At 36.6% G+C, this 13,082-nt stretch overlaps 1 protein-coding gene and 1 pseudogene across 1 annotated transcript in view; both read left to right on the top strand.

Annotated features, from left to right (window-relative positions):
• Nucleotides 1–13,082, top strand: part of M1AP (meiosis 1 associated protein) — an 85,810-nt gene that overhangs the window by 28,830 nt on the left and 43,898 nt on the right. The gene's annotated exons all lie outside the window — the stretch shown is intronic.
• LOC134363436 (succinate dehydrogenase [ubiquinone] iron-sulfur subunit, mitochondrial-like) lies at nucleotides 1,201–9,543 on the top strand (annotated as a pseudogene).

Genomic DNA, 13,082 nt, shown 5'->3' with positions numbered 1-13,082 from the left:
AGTTCTGCCTTCAGGAGAAACTAGTTAAACAGAGCCTAACCTGCTGAAGTGTTATTAGAGCTTAATTGACCTGGGAGAAGGGAGATACCAAACTCCAGCCAGCCATATATTTCCATGTAGGAGAAAGAAAACACCCAACTCCAGCCCACTCTAGCCATCCTATCCCACCTGAAGGGGGAGGGACAAAAACTGAGAAACACTTGTGAAGTTTATAGTCCAGAGGTATAGGTTCAATAAAAGAGTGAGACCTAATCAAAGGACAATGGAATGCTTCCACTCCCTCTATACGTTACCACATTACTAAAGGCCTATTTATAGCAGTTTCTTTAGCCAGATACATTATGTCTGACTATCAAGGAAAAATTATAAGGCATACTAAAAGGCAAAAGACACAGTTGGAAGAGATGGAGCGAACATCAGAACTAGATGTGACAGGGATGTTAGAATTATTAGACCATAGAATTTAAAACAACTATGATTAATATGCTAAGGGCTCTAATGGATAAAGTAGACAGCATGAAAGAACAGAAGGGCAGTGTAAGCAGAGAGATGGAAATCTTAAGAAAGAACCAAAAATAAATGCTGGAGATCAAAAACACTGCAACAGAAATGAATAATACCTTTGATAAGCTTATTAGTAGGTTTGTCATCACTGAGGAAAGAATGTCTGAGCTTGAGCATATATCAGTAGAGAGCTCCAAACCTGAAAAGCAAAGAGAGCAAGACTGAAAGGAGAAGAAAAAAAAACAGAACATAATATCCAAAAACTATAAAAGGTATAACATACACATAATGGGACTACCAGAAGGAGAAAAGAGAATGGAACAGAAGAAATATTTGAAACAGTAATGACTGAGCATTTCCTAAATTAAGGTCAGACACCAAACCGTAGATCCAGGAAGCTCAGAGAACATGAAACAGAATAAATGCCAAAAAATTAAAACAAACAAACAAACCAAAAAAAAAAAAAAACTACAGAAAATCAAATATAAAGAAAAATATCCTGAAAGAAGCCAGAGGGAAAAAACACCTTACCTATAGAGAATTAAGATAAGAACTACATCCAACTGCTCCTCAGAAACCATGCAAGCAAGAGAGAAGTAAAATATTTAAAGCATTGTGAGAAAAAAAACCCACCAGCCTAGAATTTTGTACCCTGTCAAATTATCCTTCAAAAGTGAAGGGAAGTCCAGAGCCAAGATGGTGGCAGTGGTCAGACTCGACTTGAGGTTCCAGTTCCCACCCACAACCCTTGATGGATCCTGCCTGAAGGCCTGCCAAGAGACCCAAACAGCTGCAGCCACACCTCTCCAAATCAAGAAATTTGCCCTGTTGCCCTTCTGCCATGTGAGAAACAAGAATATATGTGAAAATACACACACACACACACACACACTATACAATTGACCCTTGAACAACACGGGTTTGAACTGCACAGGTGCTCTTATAAGTGCAACCCACATGAAGGGACTTTTCACATGTGTGGGTTGCACAGGAGGGAAGTATTTAACTACTTTAGTTAGGTATTTAACTACTTTAAGTACTTAAGTTAATTAATTACATGGGGAAAATTAAACACGGATTCTCCACTATGCCCTTAACCCCCCCACACATTGTTCAAGGGCCAACTGTGTGTGTGTGTGTGTGTGTGTGTGTGTGTGTGTGTGTGTGTGTGTGTGTATTTCAATCATATGGAGGTAAATAGAAAATAAACCAGCTAAAAATCTTGAAAGTAGTTGTCTTTAGAAAACTGTCAAAGTGGGAGTGGGGAGTAGACGATATGTTTTGTAAAATTCGTGAACTATTCACACTCTCTGCAAAAACTGTTTGACTTTTTTAACTACGTGCAAATATAGCTTTGATTTAAAAAATAAAAACTGGGAAAGATTTCCTGTTAAAACAGCCTGGAAAAAGGGCAATAAAGAGATTACTATCTGTTAGAGAGGAGTTAAAAGCATGGTAGCAAAAATTAAGACTATTTTTTGACATATTCAGAAGAATTGAAAGAGAATTTAAAAGAGAAAAACAAGTATAAAGGAAAAAGTACTTACAATCTTACCACCCATTAACATTTTGGTGAGTATCTTCCAATCATCTACTTGTTTATCTGTAGAGATGAGGGAAGATAGATAGATAAATAGAGACATAACTTAAAAATTTACATAAATGAGATAATACTATGCCAGCTGATTCTGTTATCTAATTTTTATTATTAACAATATAATGTAGAGGTTTTTTATGTCAATAAATATGATATATGTCATAATTTTAAATAGCTACATAATGTTTAATTGTACCATAATGAATTAGTCTCCAGTTGATGTACATTTAGGTTGTTTCTCTTTTTTTCTTTCTTTTTTGCCATTGTAACCAATGCTGCAATGCTGCAAGAATTCTTATTCTTACACTTGGACACTTGTTTGATTATCTTAAGATATATTCCTAAAAGTGAAAAATCCTAGATAACAAAAAATACACATTTAAAAGTTTCAGTTTAGTCCTTTTTTGTGACCGGTAAGGGGATCGCAACCCCTTGGCTTGGTGTCGCCCGCACCGCGCTCAGCCAGTGAGCACACTGGCCGTTCCTATATAGGATCCCAACCCGCGGCAGGAGCGCCGCTGCGCTCCCAAGCGCTGCACTCTCCCGAGTGCGCCACGGGGCCGGCTAAAAGTTTCAGTTTAGCTCTCTTGCTCATGCCACTCTCATGCTGTGGTACCCTGCAGTCTCCAGGAAACCCTGTAGTTTCCACCCAGGAGAAGGCCCTCACTGGATGTGCCCCTGGATTGTGATTTTCCAGGTTAGAAAAGTGATGTGATATCCTAAGTTGCTGTAGAGAGTCACCAGAAGAAGGCAGCCCTCAACAGATGTGTTTCCTGGACTTTGGACTGAAACTAGTTGCTCGAGCCAACCATCCTGAAACTGAAGCAGTCAACCAGGGGTCCATAGAGAACAGAAACAGAACAAAAAGCAAATCTGTTGCTCTGTCCTCTGGAGCTGGGATACACTCTCCTCTCCTGTCTGTTGATATCAGAACTCAAGACTCTTCAGCCTTTGGGTTCCAGGACTTATACCAGTGTCACCCCTGGCTCTCAAGCCTTGGACTCAGACTGAGAATAGCACCATCAGCTTCCCTGCTTCTGAGAATTTCTAACTTCGACTGAGCAATACTACCAGCATCCAGTTTGCAGATGAATTTTGTGGGACTTCTCAACCTTCATAATTGTATGGACTTTGGACTTCTCAGCCTCAGAAACTCAGCGGAAGCGGCGCCAGCAGTAGCGGCAGCAGCAGCGTGAGCAGCGGCAGTGGCAGCAGCACGGGAAGCAGCAGCGGCAGGAGCGACACCCTGCGGTACTGCCCCATCACCCAGCAGCCCGGCAGAGTCCAAGCTGACCAGAGAGGTGGCTCCCCGGAGAGGCCCAAGACCCGAGGCAACCACACACGCAAGGCACTAGTGGCCAACTGAGCAGTCACTGAGGTAGCCATACCAAATTGGCAACCACAGCAACATCTTAGTCAGTCAATAGTGTCAAACCTGTGGACTGTGAAACCCCCTGCCACAATGAATAAACATCAAAGAAAAGATACCAGAAATACGAAAAATCAAGAAAGTACACCACCAAAGGATAATAACTCTCAAGCTCTAGATCCTATAGAACAAGAAGCCCTCGAAATGACTGACAAGGAATTTCAAGTGATAAGTCTAAGGAAACTGAATGAGAGACAGAAAACTCAGCTAGACATCATGATGAAACGAGGAAGAATGTACAGGACCTGAAAGAGGAAATGTACAAGGAAATCAATGTCCTGAAAAAAAATGTAGCAGAACTTGCCGAACTGAAGAAGTTATTCAGCAAAATAAAAAACACAACAGAGAGTTTAACCAGCAGGCTTGTGGAAATTGAAGAGAGAACCTCTGAACTTGAAGATGGGCTGTTTGAAATAACACAAGCAGACAAAAAAAAAGAAAAAAGAATCAAAGGTATTGAAGAAAATCTGAGAGAGATATCAGACCACCTTAAGCACTCATATATCGGAGTCATGGGTATTCCAGAAGGGGAGGAAAAAGGAGATTGCATTGAAAACATATTCAGCAAAATAGTGGCAGAAAACTTCCCGGGTATAGGAAAAATCACAGATCTTCAGATCCAGGAAGCTCAATGATCTCCAAACATATCCAACCCAAAAAGGTCTTCTCCAAGACATGTTATAGTCAAATTGGCAAAACTCAAAGACAAAGAGAGAATCTTAAAAGCTGCAAGAGGGAAGCATCAAATCACCTATAAGGGAGCCCCAATCAGGCTAACATCAGACTTTTCATCACAAACCCTAAAAGCCAGAAAGGAATGGGATGATATATTCAAAATACTAAAAGACAGAGATTGTCAGCCAAGAATACTCTACCTTCAAGGCTATGCTTCCGAAATGAAGGGCAAATAGTATATTTCTCAGACAAACAAAAACTGCGGGAGTTCACTACCACACGACCACCCTTACAAGAAATTCTCAAGGGAGTACGGGGTTTGGTTCCTGAAAAATAACTACCACTGCCATAAAAAGCCAAGAAAAATCTAAACCCACTAGTATAATAAAAATGGCATTCATGAAGAGAAAACAAACAAACAAAAAGGCTTTCTACAACCTAAGGAACCAACAAACACAGAAAACAAACAGTAAATCAGAAAGCAAGGAACAAAAGACACCTAAGACAACCAAACAACGATCAATAAAATGCTAGGAATAAATCAACACTTTTCAATAACAACTCTTAATGTAAAAGGCTTAAATTCCCCAATCAAAAGACACAGACTGGCTGACTGGATTAAAAAGGAGGACGCAACTATTTGCTGCCTTCAAGAGACCCACCTCACCCATAAAGACTCACATAGACTAAGAGTGAAAGGATGCAAAAAGATTTACCACGCAAACAGAAAAGAAAAACGAGCTGGAGTAGCTATTCTTATATCTGACAAAGTAGACTTTAAACTAAAAACCATAAAAAGAGACAATGAGGGACACTACTTAATGACAAAAGGACTGATCCATCAAGAAGACATAAGAATCATAAATATGTACGCACCCAATGTTGGAGCAGCCAGATTTATAAAACAAACTCTGTTAGACCTAAAGAAAGAAATAGACACAAATACCATAATAGCAGGGGATCTGAACACCCCACTGTCAATATTGGACAGATCATCTAGGCAAAGAATCAGCAGAGAAACACAAGATCTAAACAATACTCTAGACCAATTGGACATGGCAGATATCTATAGAACATTCCATCCAACAACCTCAGAATATTCATTCTTCTCATCAGCACATGGATCATTCTCCAGGATAGATCACATATTAGGTCACAAATCAAGTCTCAACAAATTCAAAAAAATTGGAATTATCCCATGTATTTTCTCAGACCACAATGGATTAAAACTAGAAATCAATATCAAATGAAATTCTGGAAAGTATACAAAAACATGGAAATTAAACAGCATTCTACTTAATGACATATGGGTCCAAGAAGAAATCAAGCAAGAAATCAAAAAATTTATTGAAACTAATGAAAATAATGACACATCATACCAAAACCTGTGGGATACTGCAAAGGCAGTATTAAGGGGGAAATTTATTGCATTAAATGCTCACCTCAGAAGAATGGAAAGATGGCAAGTGAACACACGTCACCTTAAAGACCTCGAAAAACAAGAATGATCCAAACCTAAAGTTACCAGACAGAAAGAAATCATTAAGATCAGAGCAGAACTTAATGAAATTGAAACCAAAAAAAATACAAAAGATCAATGAATCAAAAAGTTGGTTTTTTGAAAAGATAAATAAAATTGACAAACCACTAGCATGGCTAACAAAAAAAAAAGAAGAGAGAAGATTCAAATAACAAAAATTAGAAATGAAAAAGGTGATATTACAACTGATTCATCTGAAATACAAGGAATCATTCAAGACTACTATAAACAACTATACGCCAACAAGTTTGAAAATCTGGAGGAAATGGATAAATTTCTGGACACACACAAGCTCCAAAAACTGAGCCATGAAGACACAGAAAATCTGAACAGACCAATAACAATAAAGGAGATTGAAGCTGTTATCAGAAAGCTCCCAACAAAGAAAAGCCCAGGACCAGATGGATTCACAGCAGAATTTTACCAAACATCCAAAGAGGAATTGACACCGATTCTTTACAAACTATTCCAAAAGATTGAAACAGACGCAAATCTCCCAAACTCATTCTATGAAGCAAACATCATCCTGATACCAAAACCAGGTAAAGATATAACCAAAAAAGAAAACTACGGGCTGATATCCTTGATGAATATAGATGCAAAAATCCTCACTAAAATGTTAGCAAACAGAATACAGCAACACATATGTAAAATTATTCACCACGATCAAGCGGGATTCATCCCAGGGATGCAAGGTTGGTTCAATGTACGCAAATCAATAAATGTGATACACCATATTAATAAAATCAAACACAGGGACCATATGATCATCTCTATAGATGCTGAAAAAGCATTTGATAAAATTCAACACTCATTCATGACAAAGACCCTCTATAAGTTAGGTATAGACAGAAAGTATCTCAACATAATTAAAGCCATATATGATGAACCCACTGCCAATATCATCCTGAATGGGGAAAAGCTGCAAGCTTTTCTTTTAAGAACAGGAACTAGACAAGGATGCCCACTCTCACCACTCCTATTCAACATAGTGTTGGAAGTACTAGCCAGAGCAATCAGAGAAGAGAAGGAAATAAAGAGCATCCAGATTGGAAAAGATGAAGTCAAACTATCCCTGTTTGCAGATGATATGATCCTATATATCGAACAGCCTAAAGCCTCTACAAAAAAACTCTTGGAGGTGGTAAATGATTTCAGCACAGTAGCAGGATACAAAATCAACACACAAAAATCAGTAGCATTTCTTTTCTCCAATAGTGAACATGCAGAATGAGAAATCAAGAAAGCCTGCCCATTTACAATAGCCACCAAAAAAATAAAATACTTAGGAATTGAGTTAACCAAGGATGTGAAAAATCTCTATCATGAGAACTACAAACCACTGCTGAGAGAAATTAGAGAGAATACAAGAAGATGGAAAGATATCCCATGCTCTTGGATTGGAAGAATCAACATAGTGAAAATGTCCATACTACCCAAAGTGATATACAAATTCAATGCAATCCCCATCAAAATTCCAATGACCTTTTTCTCAGAAATGGAAAGAACTATCCAGACATTCACATGGAATAACAAAAGACCACGCATAGCCAAAGCAACACTGAGCAAATAAAATAAAGCTGGAGGCATAACACTACCTGACTTTAAACTATACTACAAAGCTATAATAACCAAAACAGTATGGTACTGGCATAAAAACAGACACACTGATCAATGGAATAGAATAGAGAATCCAGATATCAACCCACACACCTACAGCCATCTGATCTTTGACAAAGGTACCAAGCCTATACACTGGGGAAGAGACTGCCTCTTTAGCAAATGGTGCTGGGAGAACTGGATATCAATATGCAGGAGAATGAAACTAGACCCATACCTCTCACCATACACTAAAGTCAACTCGAAATGGATTAAAGAATTAAATATACACCCTGAAACAATAAAACTTCTTAAAGAAAACATAGGAGAAACACTTCAGGAAATAGGACTGGACACAGACTTCATGAATACAACCCCAAAAGCATGGGCAACCAAAGGAAAAATAAACAAATGGGATTATATCAAACTAAAGAGCTTCTGCACAGCAAAAGAAACAATTAACAGAGTTAAAAGACAACCAACAGAGTGGGAGAAAATATTTGCAAAATATACATCTGACAAAGGATTAATATCCAGAATATACAAGGAATTCAAACAACTTCACAAGAAAAAAACAAGCAACCCAATTAAAAAATGGGCAAAAAGCTAAGTAGGCATTTCTCTAAGGAAGATATACAAATGGCCAACAGACATATGAAAAAATGCTCAACATCACTCAGCATCCAGGAAATGCAGATCAAAACTACACTGAGATACCATCTCACCCCAGTTAGGATGGCTAAAATCCAAAAGACTATGAACGATAAATGCTGGCACGGTTGCGGAGAAAAAGGAACTCATACATTGTTGGTGGGACTGCAAAATGGTGCAGCCTCTATGGAAAATGGTATGGAGGTTCCTCAAACAATTGCAGATAGATCTTCCATATGATCCAGCCATCCCACTGCTGGGAATATACCCAGAGGAATGGAAATCATCAAGTCGAAGGTATACCTGTTCCCCAATGTTCATCGCAGCACTCTTTACAATAGCCAAAAGCTGGAACCAGCCCAAATGTCCATCCTCGGATGAGTGGATACGGAAAATCTGGTATATCTACACAATGGAATACTACTCAGCTATAAAAACTAATGAAATACTGCCATTTGCAACAACATGGATGGACCTTGAGAGAATTATATTAAGTGAAACAAGTCAGGCACAGAAAGAGAAATACCACATGTTCTCACTTATTGGTGGGAGCTAAAAATAAATAAATAAATTCACGCACACACACACAAAAAAACTGGGGGTCGGGGGAAGAAGACATAACAACTACAGTTCCTTGAAGTTGATATGACAAGCGAACAGAAAGGACATTTTTGGGTGGGAGGGAGGAGGGAGGGAGGTTTCGGTATTAGGTCACAATAATCAACCACATTGTATATCGACAAAATAAAATTTTTTTAAAAAGAAAGAAAAAATAATAAATAAATAAATAATAAAAATTAATAAAAATTAAAAAAAAAAAAAGGAAATTTGCCATCTAACAATGGGGCCCAGACAAGGCTGGAGATAAACCTCATATGCAGACTCATGAAATTGATCTTAATAAATGTGGCCCAATGGTACTGGATGCTTTAATCAAGATTAAGAATGAAATAGATTCTACCTTGACCTTCCATAGATCATGCAGAGAACGTATCTGCAGCTCTTGTGCAATGAACATCAATGGAGGCAACACTGTAGCTTGCATGAAGGATCAACATCAACCTCAATGAAGTTTCAAAAATCTACATTCTTCTTTCTATCACATATGTATATGATAAAGGATCTTGTTCCTGATTTGAGCAACTTCTAAGCACAGTACAAATCCACTGAGCCTTATTTGAAGAAGGATGAATCCCAGGAAGGCAAACAGCAGTATCTGCAATACATAGAAGATTGTGACAAACTGGATGCCTCTACAAATACATCCTCTGAGCTTGCTGTAGCACCAGCTGCCACAGATTTTGGTGGAACAGAAACAAATATTTGTGGCCTGTGGTTCTTCTGCAGGCCTATCACTGTATGATCAATACCAGAGATGACTTCACCAAGGAGCTCCTGGCCAAGCTTGAGGATCTATTCTCTCTCTACCACTGCCACACCATCATGAACTACACAAGGACATGTCCCTAGGGTCTGAATTCAGGGAAAACTATTGCTGAAATCAAGAAAATGATGGCAACCTATAAAGATAAGAAAGCTTTAGCTTAACTGTTTCCATGCTAAACATGATTTGTAACCAGCTCAGAGCTGAACATAATTTGTATCTAATCAAGTTCTTTCAAAGGCCTTGATTTTCCATGAACACAGCATGTATGATAAAAACTTTAAGAAATTTTTTTAAGTGAAGGAGAAAAAGAGACTCCCCCAGACAAACAAAAATTGGGGGAATCTATTGCCAATAGACCTGCCTTGCAAGAAATGTTGAAAAAAGTTTTCTAGAGAAAAGAAAAATAATATGTCAGAAACTCAGATCTACATAAAGAAAAAGCATCGAAGAAGGAATAAGCGAAGGAAAAATAAATTTTTATTTTTCTTATTCTTAGTTGATTGAACAGATAACAGTTGATTCAAAATAATAATAGCAGCAATGCATTTGGTTATGTATGCATTACAGGTGCTTATGTATGTTTATATATAAGTGAAATGAATGACAGCAATAATATAAGAGATAGAAGAGAGGAATTAGGATTATTTTGTTATTATAAGGTATTTACACTACCTACCTGCAAAGTGGTATAGTGTTGTTTGAAAGTGGACTTGGATTAGTTGTAAATGTACATTGCAAACTCTAAGGTAACCACTAAAAAATAAATAAATAAAATGCTAAGAAAGGAGAGGAAATGGAATTATATAAAATATTCAATTAAAACCACAAAAGGCAGAAAAAGCATGGGAGACAAAAAATAGGAATAAACAATAAGGACAACAAATAAAAAATAGTAACAAATATGGTAGATATCAGTCCAACTACATCAATAATCACTTTGAATGCCAATGGTCTAAATGCACAACAAAAAAGAATGTCAGAGTAGATCTAAAAGCAAGATCTAACTATGTGTTGTCTATGGGAAACCCACTTTAAATATAAAGACATATAGACTAAAAGTAAATGAATGAAGAAAAATATGCCATGCTAACACTAATCAAAAGAAAGCAGGAATAGCTATATTGATTTCATACAAAGCAGATATCAAAGCAAGGAAAGTTGTTAGGGATAAAGAAGGGAATTACATAATGATAAACAGGTCAATTCTCCAGGAAGACATAACAATCCTTAATGTGTATGTACCTAACCACACAGAGTCAAACTACATGAGGCAAAAACTAATAGAATTGCAAGGAGAAATAGAGGAATCCATTATCCATTATAGTTGGAAACTTCAGCATCCCTCTATCAGAAGTGGACAGATTCAGCAGGCAAGACATCAGTAAGGATATAGTTGAACTCAACAATATCACTAATGAACCGAATATAATCAGCATCTATGTACTATATCATCCAACAACAGAAGAATGCACATTTTTCTCCAGCTCATGTGGAACATTCACAAAGTTGACCACATTCTGGGTTATAAAACACACCTTAACAAATTTAAAAGAATAGAAATCATACAATATCTGCTGTCAGACCACAATGGAATTAAAGTAGAAATCAATAACAAAGATACCTGGAAATCCCAAAACATGTGGAGATTAAACAACACACTCAAAAAACCCATGGGTCAAAGAAGAAGTCGCAAAACAAATTTTAAAATATTTTGAACTAAATGAATATGAAAACACAATTTATCAAATTTGTGGGATGCAGAGAAAACAGTGCTCGGAGGGAAATTTATATCATTGAATGCATACATTAGAAAAGAAGAAAAATCTAAAATTAATAATCTAAGTTTCCACCTTAGGAAACTAAAAAAAAAAAAAAAGAATAACAAATTAAATCCAAGTAAGCAGAAGAAAAGAAATAGAATGGAATAGAGAATAGAGCAGAAATCAACAAAATTGAAAACAGGAAATTAGTAGAGAAAATCAACAAAACCAAACACTGGTTCTTTGAAATGATCAATAAAATTGATAAACCTCTAGCCAGACTAAGAAAAAAAGAGAGGACACAAATTACTAATATCAGAAATAAAAGATAGGACATCACTACAGATCCTACAGACATTAAAAAGATAATAAAGGAACACTATGAACAACTCTATGCCCACGTATTTGACAACCTAGATGAAATGTACCAGTTCCTTGAAAGATACAATTTGCCAAAACTGACACAAAAAGAAATAGACAATATGAATACACCTATATCTATTAAAGAAATAGAATCAATAATTAATAACATTCCAAAACAGCACCAGGCACTAATAGGTTCACTGTCGAATTATACCAGACATTTGAGGAAGAAATTATACCAATTCTCTACAATCTTTTTCAGAGGATAAAAGCAGAGGGAATAACTTCCTAACCCATTCTATGAAGCCAGAATTATTCAATACTAGAACTGACAAAGACATTACAAGAAAAGAAAACTACAGACAATATCTCTCATGAGTATAGTTGTAGAAATCGTCAACAAAATATTAGCAAATCAAATCCAATAATGTGTAAAAAGAATTATATACCACAACCAGGTGAAATTTATCTCAGGTGTGCAAGCCTGATTAAAGATTCAAACATCAATTAAAGTAATCCATCACATCAACAGGCTGAAAGAGAAAAATCACATGAATAGATGCAGAAAAAGCATTTGATAAAATCCAATACCCAGTAATGATTAAAAAAAAAAAACAAACCTCAATAAACTAGTAATAGAAGGAAATTTCCTCAACTTCATAAAGAATATCTACAAAAACCTATAGCTAAGATCACACTTACTGGTGAGAAACTCAAAGCTTTCCTTCTAAGATCAGGAACAAGGTGAGGATGTCTCTTCTCATCATTCCTTTTAAACATTGTCCTGAATCACCCAACTCACACTGACACACACAGGGACATAACAAACACATGCACTCAGCCTGTAATTCTTTATATATTCCATTGTTGTTATCAGTCTAGTAAAATTCATTATGTTTCACTCAAGAGAAAAAATACAAATAAATATTGTCCTCGAAATCCTAGCTAATGCAATAAGGGAAAAGGAAACAAAAGGGTACAGATTGGGAAGGAAGAAATAAAACTGTCTTTGTTTGCAGATGACATGATTATCTATGTAGAAAATCGGAAAGAATCAGCAAAAAAAATTCTGGAACTAATAAGCAATTATAACAAGTTTACAGCATACAAGGTTAATAAACAAAAGTCAATCACTTTCCTATATATGAGCAATGAGCAAGTGGAATTTTAAAATATAATACCATTTAAATTAGCACCCCCCCAAAATAAAATATTTAGATATAAACCTAACAAAATATGTACAAGATCTATATGAGGAAAGCTACAAAACTCTGATGAACAAAATCAAAGAAGAGCTAAATAAATGGAAAGATATTCCATATTCATGAACAGGAAGAATCAATATTGTCAAGATGTCTGTTCTTCCCAACTTGATCTATAGGTTCAATGTAATCCCAATCAGAATCCCAGCAAGTTATTTTGTGGGTATCAACAAACTGACTCTAAAGTTTATGTGGAGAGGCAGAAGACCCAAAATAGCCAACACAACATTGAAGGAGATGAACAAAGTTGCAGGACTGATGCTACTTGATTTAAGACTTGCTATAAAACTACAATAATCAAGGCAGTGTGGTATT

This window comes from Cynocephalus volans, chromosome 14, assembly GCF_027409185.1.
Source record: "Cynocephalus volans isolate mCynVol1 chromosome 14, mCynVol1.pri, whole genome shotgun sequence".
Taxonomy (NCBI): Eukaryota; Metazoa; Chordata; class Mammalia; order Dermoptera; family Cynocephalidae; genus Cynocephalus; species Cynocephalus volans.
Note: the sequence above shows the minus strand (reverse complement) of the source record. Positions and strands in the feature narration are given on the sequence as shown.